The sequence below is a fragment of the Notechis scutatus genome, chromosome 1 (genome assembly GCF_049901735.1).
Source record: "Notechis scutatus isolate UNSWTSFEM ecotype Mainland chromosome 1, rNotScu1.2, whole genome shotgun sequence".
NCBI classification, from domain to species: domain Eukaryota; kingdom Metazoa; phylum Chordata; class Lepidosauria; order Squamata; family Elapidae; genus Notechis; species Notechis scutatus.
Window position 1 is genome coordinate 23,530,913 of NC_142009.1, and position 10,942 is coordinate 23,541,854.

Consider the following 10,942-nt stretch of genomic DNA (forward strand, 5'->3'; position numbering starts at 1 on the left):
ACTGAGAGAGGAACGAGGCAGACACCTGAGGGATGAGGCTGAGGGAGGGAGGGAGACACCTGAGGGATGGGGCTGATGAAGGCAGGGCTGAGAGGCGGGGCTTCTCAGCCATCCTGCAGGGACTATCTGTCGCTCAGGGTTGCAATGAGGAGGCATTGGCGCTCCCTGAACTTGGTGGTTTGCTGGCAGACGTTTTATTACCCGACTAGGTAACAACATCAGATGTTACCTAGTCAGATAATGAAACGTCTGCAAGCAAACCACCAAACTCGGAATCCCCCCCCCCCCAGTCCTTGAAAAAGTCTTTCTGCGTGAAACTGGTCCCTGGCACAAAAAAGGTTGGGGACCACTGCCCTAAAGAGAGAAGATGGCAAGGAAGTAACAGGCAGTAAAGAGAAAGCAGAGCTGCTTAACTCATTCAAGAACCTAGAGCCCAACCTACCAAAAACATAACTGTAAAAGACAGACTAGAAATAAAAATTAAAATAAGCGAAGAAGGGAGAAAATGGTAAGAGAACAGCAGTTTGGCCTTGATGAATATAAATCACTAGGACCTGATGGATTACATCCCAGAGTTCTGATGCAACTGGCAGATGTTATCTCAGAACCATCGTACCATATCTTTCAAAAGTCCTGGAGCACCAGGGAACTACCAAAGATTGGAAAAGAGCTGATGTGGTTCCCATCTTCAAAAAAAAGGGGGTGGGTGGGTGGGAAACAGACCTAGGAAACTACAGGCTAATCAGCCTAGCACCAAAACCTGGCAAGATACTGGAAAAAAATAATTTAAAAATAGATCTGTAAATATCTAGAAACAAATAAAGCTATAACTAATAGCCAGGATTTGTTAAAAACAGATCGTGCCAAACCAATCTTATTTCATTATTTGACAAAGTGACTAAATAGTGGACAATCACTTAAATATGATCCAGCAGTGTGCTAAAAATACAATCCTTGGTTGTATAAACAGGCATAGAATCAAAATCATGTGAAATATTAGTACCATTTTATAAATCCGTAGTGTTGCGTCCAGGAAGTCTTCACTCCAGTCCGCTTTTTGAGCGGGAGCCGGAGAAGCCTCTGATTGGCTGAACTGTTTGACAGCTTCCTATAAAAGGAGCTGTCAAACGGAATCAGCTGTCTCTCTCAGCTGCTGTTGCACGGCTAGCCACTGCTGAGATACAAGTTATCAATAAAGCCCGTTAGCTTTATCTTCACCTTCGCTTCTTCTCTCCTGCGCGCCAAACACAAAACTTAGTAAGACCACACTTGGAATACTGCATGCAATTTCGGTCACTACATTACAAAAAAAAACTTGTAGGAAGAAAAATCAGTCCAGTTCCAAGCCGAGAATAAAATGGAGGCTGCTTTAAGAAAGAAGATTTATTGATGAGCAGAACTAACAACAGAATGCAGTTCTGGGACAGCTGACAAAATGGCTGAATAAGTGGATTAATCTTTATAGGTTTCTGGTGTTTTGTATTTGAAATGCTCTAGGGGATTGTGCAATGTAGTGAGCTTTTACTATTTTACTATTCTTTTACTATTTCAATGGTTGTGGGTTAATCCTATTATGTCCTAAAGGTCATGTCCTGCCTTTCTTAATCCCATCAGTTAGAGCTGAAGGTGTGGTTTTTTTATGAATAGATTGGCCCAGTGTTTCTTAATGGACACAAAATATCCACCTCTAGAGACTTGAGACTTCTGCTGGAGGCTATTAAGAAAGACTGGGGCTGTTTCCTGCCTTTAAGTCATGTTTTCTCTATTTCTCCTTTGGGGAAATATTCTATCCTGCCTCTTTTAATATTAAGAATAAAGAATATTTTATTTGGGGGGGAGTCTTCGTAGAATCTTGAGACTTTGGAAAAAATGTAAAGAAGCACAACTAAGATGATTAAAGGGCCTGGAGAGAAAAACATATGAAGAACGGTTGCAGGAATTAGATAAGGCTAGTCTAAAGAAACGAAGGACTAGGGGGGAGATGATAACAGTATTCCAGAATTTGAGGATCTGCCACAAAGAGGAAGGGGTCAAGTTATTTCCCAAAACACCAGAAGGCAAGACAAGAAACAATGGATGGAAACTAATCAAGGAGAGAAATATCTGGAATTAAGGAAAAGCTTCCTAACAATGGAACAGCTGGCCTTCAGAAATCGTGGACGCTTCATCACAGGAAGTTTTATTTATTTATTTATTTTGTCAAAAGCTTGCAATACAATAGAAATAAGAATAAACCTGTTTAAATATAAGAAATAGGAACTAATAATTGGGGACCATAGGACAGGGACGGTTGGCACAATTGTGTGCTTATGTACACCCCTTACAGACCTCTTAGGAATTGGGTGAGGTCAATAGAGGTTAGTTTGAGGGTAAAGGAGTGGGGGTTTGAGCAGGTGACAACAGAATCAGGTAGTGAGTTCCAGACATTGACCACTCTGTTACTGAAATCATACTTCCCGCAATCAAGTTTGGAGTGGTTAACATTAAGTTTATATCTGTTGTGCGCTCTTGTGTTGTGGTTAAAGCTGACATATTCATTAACTGATAAGACGTTGTAACATATTATTTTATGTACTATGCTTAAGTCCAATCTTAGTCAGCATAGTTCAAGGATGTTTGTAAGCCTAGAATCTCAAGTCTGCTGCTGTAGGGTATTCTGTTGCGAACAGAGGAATATAGTACTCTTCTCGTAAAATACTTCTGGACTCGCTCAATTGTATTTATATCTGATATGCAATGCGGATTCCAGACAGCAGAGCTGAATTCAAGTATTGGTCTAGCAAAAGGTTTTGAACGCCCTAGTTTGCAAATCTTTAAAAAAAAGACTGGACAAACACCTATTTGAAATGGTAAAGGGTTTCTTGCTTGAGCTTGGGGTTGGACTAGAAGACCTCCAAGGTCCCTTCCAGCTCTAGTCTGATTGATTGATTGATTGATTGAGGACCATCTCTATCATTAGCATCTAGATTGAACTCCTCAGAAGAGGAAACATTTTCCAGAAAAGGTTGGCCAATGCTAATCTAGACAGACAATTTCAACTAATGGACTTTCCGCATGTCTAGACTGAGTTGAGACCATAGGCAGAGTTGGAAGGGACCTTGGAGATCTCGTAGTCCAACTCCCTGCTCAGGCAAGTAAATGCTATACCATTTCAGACAAAGAGTTGTCCAATCTCTTGTTAAAAATCTCCAGTGTTGGAACACCCATAACTTCTGAAGGCAATCTGATACTGTAATCAGATCCCAAACAAATACTTTCAGTATTTCCCTGGATTTTATGAAAGAGGCAGGAGTGCTGTTTTCAGCATCCCAATTAGACTAAAGTATGAAATAGCTAAATACTTTGTTATAGTAGATGGAACCAACGGCAAAGCTGGCACCTGGGTCAATGTGAAAGCTGGGAAGTGTGGAAATCGACGAATATGCACACGGGTACAAGAAGATCCAGAGACACTCTGAACAATGAGGCTATTCGGTGGTTTCTGCCCTTTGCAATTGTGGTGACATGCAGACAACAACACATAAAGTAAAGTATGTATACCTCAGATGTGGTATTCACAGTTTTCACAGGTTCTGGAGAACCGGTAGTGGAAATTTTGAATAGTTCGGAGAACCGGTAAATGCTACCTCTGGTTGGCCCCACCCCCATCTATTCACTGCCTTCAGAGTCCCAGCTAATCAGCTGGGTCTTCTTTTGTTGCCCTGTACAAAAGAACAGAGCTGGAAAGCAGAAAAGTGGGGAGGGGAAGGAATGGGTATTTTACAGTATCCTTCCCCTGGAGTGGGGTGGGAATGGAGATTTGCAGTATCCTTCCCCTGCCGTGCCCACCAAGCCATGCCCACCAAGCCACACCACACACACCAAGCCACGCCCAAAGAACCGGTAGTAAAAAAAATTGAATACCACCACTGGTATACCTGCCTTTTGTGTCCTGAGCATTTGAGGACCTTATGGCACCGCTATTTGAATGCAATTAATGTTGCTAGTTTCTGGGCAAGATCTGTTTCATTTGTACATATTTTTACCTTGTATTTTAAATTTTATGTTGGATGGCTTATTTTACTTGTGATGCTTCTGACATGAATAAACTTTCATAATGTAGTTATTTCATGCAAAGCTTAAAATAGAACTATGAAGAAAACCACAAGGCAAATTCTGGGATACCAATGTGGTGTTTGTGCGCACTGATATCCCCATGGCATCTCCCTTGGTTCCTACCAAGTTCTGTGTCCCACCAGATTTTATCTTAGTTTTGGAGATTATTTTTAATTACAAGTAATAAATGGGAATATTTTGCTAAAGAATAACAGTTCCAGTCTTCAGCAAAATATTTATTTCTAATAATGGATTCTCAGAAATTATTTCTAATCATGGATTCACAGATATTTTCTCAGAAATTAAAACACTAGGAAACAGCTGCTCATTGGGGGTTTTTTTTAATTTTTTTTCGGAAATATGCCTCTTTCCTCTGTTCCCAAATGGTTGCTGAAGTTGTAGAAAATATTCTGAAGAGGTTAAAGTGGATGTAGGAGCAAGCCCGCCTACAGATAGTCCTCAACAAACAACCACTCATTTAGCAATAATTTAATGTTAACAAGGGTACTGAAAAAGGTGATTTATGACTAGTCCTTGGGCTTATGACCATTGCAACATCCCCCATGGTCCTATTATCAAAATTTGAGTGCTTGACACAACTGGCTTGTATTTACAAAGGTTGCAGCAGTCCAGGGTCATGTGACTGCCATTGTGACCTTCTCAGATGGCTTCTGACAAGCAAAGTTGATCAGAGGAGCTGGATTTGCTTAACAACCATGTGATTCATTTAATAACTGCAGTGAATCACTCAATTGTCACAGAAAAGCTCATAAAAAAGATCATAAAACCAGGCCCAACTTAACAACTGCCTTGCTTAGCAATGGAAATTCTGATCCAGTGGTGGGATTCATTTTTTTTTTACTACTGGTTCCGTGGGCATGGCTTGGTGGGGATGGCAGGGGAAGGATACTGTAAAATCCCCAGTCAGAGATGATACTTGCCAGTTCTCCGAACTACTCAAAATTTCCGCTACCGATTATCCAGAACTGGTCAGAACCTGCTGAATACCATCTCTGTTCTGATCCTATATGTGGTCATAAATCAAGGACCAGCTGTACTTTGCTTCTATTGAATGGGTGACTGTGATCCATAAACCCACTGCAGAAGTCCCTTTATGAGAGTATCTGTCTTTAGATTCAAAATGTACCCACATGCCTTCAAAAGTGAAGTCATAATCTAGACCAGTATTTTTCAAACTTGGCAACTTCAGGATTTGTGCAACTGGATTTTGGGAGATTGATGAGACACCCCTCCACCCCTGCCCCAGGAGCATTTGGACATATCTATCCAGGTATGATCAGAAGAGTCCCAAGGATGAATTGGCCATGCTCAATTCAGGTAGTCTCCAAAGTTGGTTTGGTCAGTGGTTTCAACAGCCAGCGAGAGTCTCAAAAAAATAAATAAATCATAGTGTGCCCCCTTGTTTCTCTTCTGCCCAAAGTCATTACACAGAGCAATCAACAGTTTCAGTCCCTATCTTAGGCTAAATACAATTGAGTATTTATTCTTTATTTGCCCATCCAGCAAGAACATGCTGAGAGGGTTTCATATTCGCTCTCCCAGTGGCAGATTAAAAGGAAAGGCTTCATTTCCCCTTGTTTGGGGAAGATTAAACCACAGAAGATTAAAAAGGTTTAGGGCAGTGGTGGTATTCGACCGGTTCTGCCCGGTTCTGAAGAGCCGGTAGGAGCGATGAGCAGTGGAGACCGAACCGGTTCTCTCAGCTGCTCTGCTGGCTCTGCTGTTGGGCCTGCCCACCCGCCCGGCCTCCCATACTCACCTTTATCTGCTGAATTTGAAGCGCAGTTGCTTTGTGCAGCACAGAATAGCGCCGCGTGGCAGCTGCTGAAGCGACCGGGATCGTGCAGTCTTGCAGGAGGCGAGTTAGAATGCCTCTGCACCTGCGCAAAGTGCACATTTGGTGCACACGTGCACACAAAGTGTGTGTACGCATGCAAAGCGTGCCCACCCAACCACGCCCACTGAACCAGTGGCAACAATATTTGAATCCCACCACTGGTTTGGGAGAGGATGCTGTGAGGTAATTTTGACAACTACTGAGGTACAATCACTTCAATAGAGGGTTTCCACTTTTTTTGGGTGGTGGTGGACACTGCTGTATTTTGATAGCAAGTGGTGTGTGCACTCTCAAAATGGCTGCCATAGGAATGTATGATCCTTCCTATTACATCTTTATGAGATCCTAGTTGCCTAGCAGAGGCAAAACTGGGTTTAGTTGCCAGTAATGCTGTAGTAATGCTGATTAACATGCCACAAAGATGATAATAATCTAAGCTACATTCTATGGGACAAGGTATATGAAAGATTGTAACCTAGAATGTAAGAGGAATAAATAGCAAAGAGCATGAAATAATGCATGAAATAATTGAGTAAGAGAATTCAATTCAATGAGACCGTGTCCCTGGGACGAAGGAAGAGTGAATGAAGTGAAAAAAGGAGCAGACTGAAAAAACGGTGGCTGGATGGAATTGATGAGATATTGAAAAAGATGAGGTGTTTAAAGACTTAAAGGCAAAGAATGAATCCATACAGAGACACAGTCTCTTTGGCTTGCTATTTCTTACCTCTTTTGTGCACTCTGTATAAGTTACCTCTGATAAGAATACTATGTCAATATGAGTTGTATAAACCAAGAAATTATTTGTATTCCAGGTTTGGAATATATATTCCATATTCCACTAATCATGTTGTTAGTGGATTATTCAATAAACATAAGTAGTCACACTATAGCTTTGTATCAGAGGGGAGGAGGGGAGGAGGGGAGGGAGGGAGGGGGAGAGAGAGAGAGAGAGATATTCTCACGAAGAAAATGGATCTCTGTCTACCATTTCCACCATTGGCATGTAAAGCAAACCTTGGTATACGAAAAGTAGGCCATTGTGTAAAGTCCATTCCTGGAAGGCTTTTTAAAGATTCCAGTTACCTGTGCCAATGTAAAAGGAAGAATTTTTTTTTTCAAGAAGCAATGTTTCACTGTCATGGTGATGTTAATAACTTTATTGTACATATTAATAGTAATGTTTATCTTCCACCCAGTTTGCTTTAGATGAACAACTATTAACTTATTGCACATTGCTCTGTTTTTCTTTCATTATGTACGTGAGCAAAAGAATGAAAGGGAGGAAGGTTTTTGTTATATTCTGGGCATGGGTGCAAGTAATTGAGACGAGTCAGTGACTTAGTGAACTTCAACTCTTTATTAAGAATCAGAAACAGAGAGCAAAACCCTTGGGCAGCAGTAGCCTGTCATGATTATGTCATCATCTAGCCCGTTTTCGGCCTCCTCGATATCTCCTCCCCCCTTAGTTTGTGAATTATGGGAGTCAAGGGAGGTGGGTGCCATTCTGGATCGAAGTTGATCTATATGGCGTTTCAAAGTCTCCGTCATTAGTCTGTAGGGCGGTAGGATCTGGGGCCGGTGGGTTGGGTAATAGTTGCAGGGACCCATAATGGGTTGCCTGAAAAGTTTTTAGCAAACACCAAGTCGCTTACCTTGAATTCGCGGCACTTCCCGCTAGATCCACAGGGTTTTTCTGGTGAATAAGAGGGATGGAGGTGGTCGAGGTGAGAGCGAAGTCTCCGCCCCATTAGCAGTTCGGCAGGCGTCTTATTCGTGATGCTGTGTGGGGTGATGTGTTGGAGCAGGAGTATTCGGTTGAGCTTGTCGTCGATGTCCCCATAGTCCATTTTATGTAGGGTTTTCTTGACGAACTGTACCATTCGCTCCGCCCTTCCGTTGGCCGCAGGGTGCGCCGGCAAGGTGAGTGACATGGCAGATGCCCCGGTCCGCTAGATACTGTTCAAAAGCTAGGGCCGTAAACTGGGAGCCCGTTATCAGAAACTAAAACGTCTGGTAACCCATGTGTTGCGAATAATTTATTCAGTTTATTAATGACTGACTCTGTTGTGGTTGTCTTCATCTTTTGGATTTCTAGCCAGTTTGAATAGGCGTCAACTGTTAATAAAAGCGTGTGTCCTTTGGTGGGTCCCGCAAAATCAACGTGGATACGGGACCACGGACCCGAGGGTTTCCCACTCGGTTGGCGTCGCTCTAGGTGGGGCGTTGCTAATGTCTTGGCACTTCTGTACGTGGTTACCCAGGCTGCAATTTGTTTATCAATACCCGGCCACCATGCGTAGCTTCGCATGCGGCGCCTTCATGCGCCGCGATGCCGGATGTCCCCTCATGTAATACTTTTAAAACAGTCTGTTGTAGCCTCTCTGGGGACGGCTTCTCTATCCCCCAGAGAACGCAACCTCTCTGGGAGAAAAGCTCTGTCTGCCGATTCTTGAATGGTGCGTGAAATCGTCAGTGGATCTGGTCGACTGGCCATCCTCTTTCGACCCAGCTGAGGACTTGTGCTAAGATAGGGTCCCTTTTGTCTCGATCGCGATGTCTCGCTGTTAGTGGTGGCGAGTGCAGCGTTTCGATTTGGAGCGTCGTGAGGGTTGGAGCTGGGTGGTCGACGGCTTCCGGAAGTGGAGAACAACTCAATGCATCAGCGTGGGGAATGGCTTTCCCTGAAAGCGATGTTGCAACATGTAATTGTAGGCAGCTAGGAACTCAGACCATCGAGTCATTCTTGGCGATAATATAGGGGGTTGGCTTGTCTCCCGCTATAATACCAAGCAATGGTTTGTGGTCTGTAATTATCGTAAATGCTTAGCCCATACACGTACTCGTGAAAGCGCTTCACAGCAGACACAACAGCAAGGGCCTCCTTATCGAGGTTGGCTATAGTTCCTTTCGGCCTTTGATAATGTTCGTGAGAAAAATGCAATAGGTGCTTCGTTTCCGTTTGGAAGTACATGGCTTAAGATCGCTCCCACTCCAAACGGTGAAGCGTCGCAAGTAATAGTTAAAGGTTGTACTGCATCAAAACAGCGTCGGAGGTTAGCAAGTCTTTCACTTGTTGGCAGGCGCGTTCCTCTCGATGTCCCCAGACCCAGGTAGCTTTTTATCAAGAAGTCTGTGCAAGGGCTCCGCTACAGTCGCCTTCTGGGGCAAGAAAATGTTGTAAAGTTAATGAGCCCCAGAAAGGCTTGGAGGTCTGTTCTATTCTTGGGCGTTGGTGCGTTTTTAATCGCTTTTAGCTTGTTATCAGTGGGGTGGATTCCTTGACTATCGAGAAGGTATCCCAGGAACTCCACCCTCTCAGTACACAGTTGACATTTATTTTTTTAACTTTCAGGCGGCGTCTTTAAATTTCTTTAGAACCATTCTGAGGCGCTTTTCTAAGATGTCTCTATTTGGGGCGGCAATTAACACATCATCAAAATATGAGTACGACCCCTTTTATGCCCTGTAAAGTCTCTCCATTAAACTTTGAAAAATTCCCGGAGCTACGCTCACTCTGAATTGGGAGTCTATTGCATTTAAAGCGCCTGTATGCGTAACGATATTTTGTGCTTCAGCTGGTTTCCGCATCAATGGGCAACTGTTGAGTACGCTTGTGCCAAATCCAATTTAGCGAATATCTTCCCACCACCCAGGGAGTGGAGAAGGTGTTGAACCACGGTACCGGGTAAGCACTTTGCTGGGTGCGTGGTTCAAAGTGGCCCGATAATCCCCACAAATTCTTAACGATCCATCTGGTTTAATGGGTGTTACAATTGGGGTTTCCCAACGGGCGTGGTCGGTTGGTTCTAAACGCCCTGGGCTATTAACTTATCGAGTTGCTCGTCGATCTTGGGTTTTAGTGCAAAAGGCACCCGACGAGGCTTAAAGGCGGATGGGAGCTACTTCAGGGTTGAGGTTAAGCGATATTGGGGTCCCCTTGTACTTGCCTAGTCCGTCTGAGAAAATGTCCTGGAATTCTTGGACGAGAGACTCCTCCCAGTCGTTGCTCTCAGCTCGGTGGGCGCTGGCTACCATGATCCCGGCGGGCGAACCATTGTAGGCCTAATAAACTGGGCCGATCACGATCAACGACAGTCAGTGGTAGTGATGCGATACGGTTCTTGAAGGAGACTTGGACTTGGCTGGAACCGGCGGCCGAATTCTGTTGCCCTGGTAATCCTTGAGTATGATCCTCTGGGGCTGAGGTCCTGTCGACGGATGGCGGGATTAGTTGTGAAAGTTTTCCAGGAAACCATTGAGAGGGACGACCCTGAGTCGACTTCCATCACGCAAGGTTGGTTCTCGATGGCGACCTTCACTCGGATCTTCCTTGCGTCTAAGGATGTGGCGTGGCCAATGGTAATGGTTTGGTGTGCTTCTTCCCGTCTCGTGGAAGAGGCAGGTGCTTTATTTCTGTAGGAGTGGTTGTTCCATTGGTGTTTCGGGTGGTTCCGATTCGCGGGTTCGAATCCTGAAGACTGGCTGCAGTTATTCTCCCTGCTCTTTGGACTGGACCCTCGCTTGCTTCTGCAAACCTTTGCAATGTGGCCTCTTTTTCCACAGGAACGGCAGAGTGCGTCGAGGAATTTGCAATTGGATCGTGGGTGGTTTGCCCCACAACCCGCGCATTGTCGCGGGAATCGTTGAGGTTGTTGGTCTCATTCGGACCGGAGTCGGTTGACCTCTTCCTCATCACTTTCTGATGGGGATTCCAGGTCTTCGTGATGCGCCCGTTGTTGAGTGCCTCTCAGGGCGGCGAGGTGTCATTAGCGAGTTGGCGGCGGTGCGTTGTTGCGGCGCATTCGAGCGGCCAACTTCCTGGTTGCTTCTGCTGCAGTAGCGTCTGCGATGGCATCAGCAAGATCGATGTCCCCTTTTGCCATGATCTTGCTTTGTACCGTGTAGTCATCTAATCCCAGAACTATGCGGTCTCGCAAAGCTTCTTGAGGTTGGCAAACCCAGAGGCCTCCCAAATTCCGGAGGTCA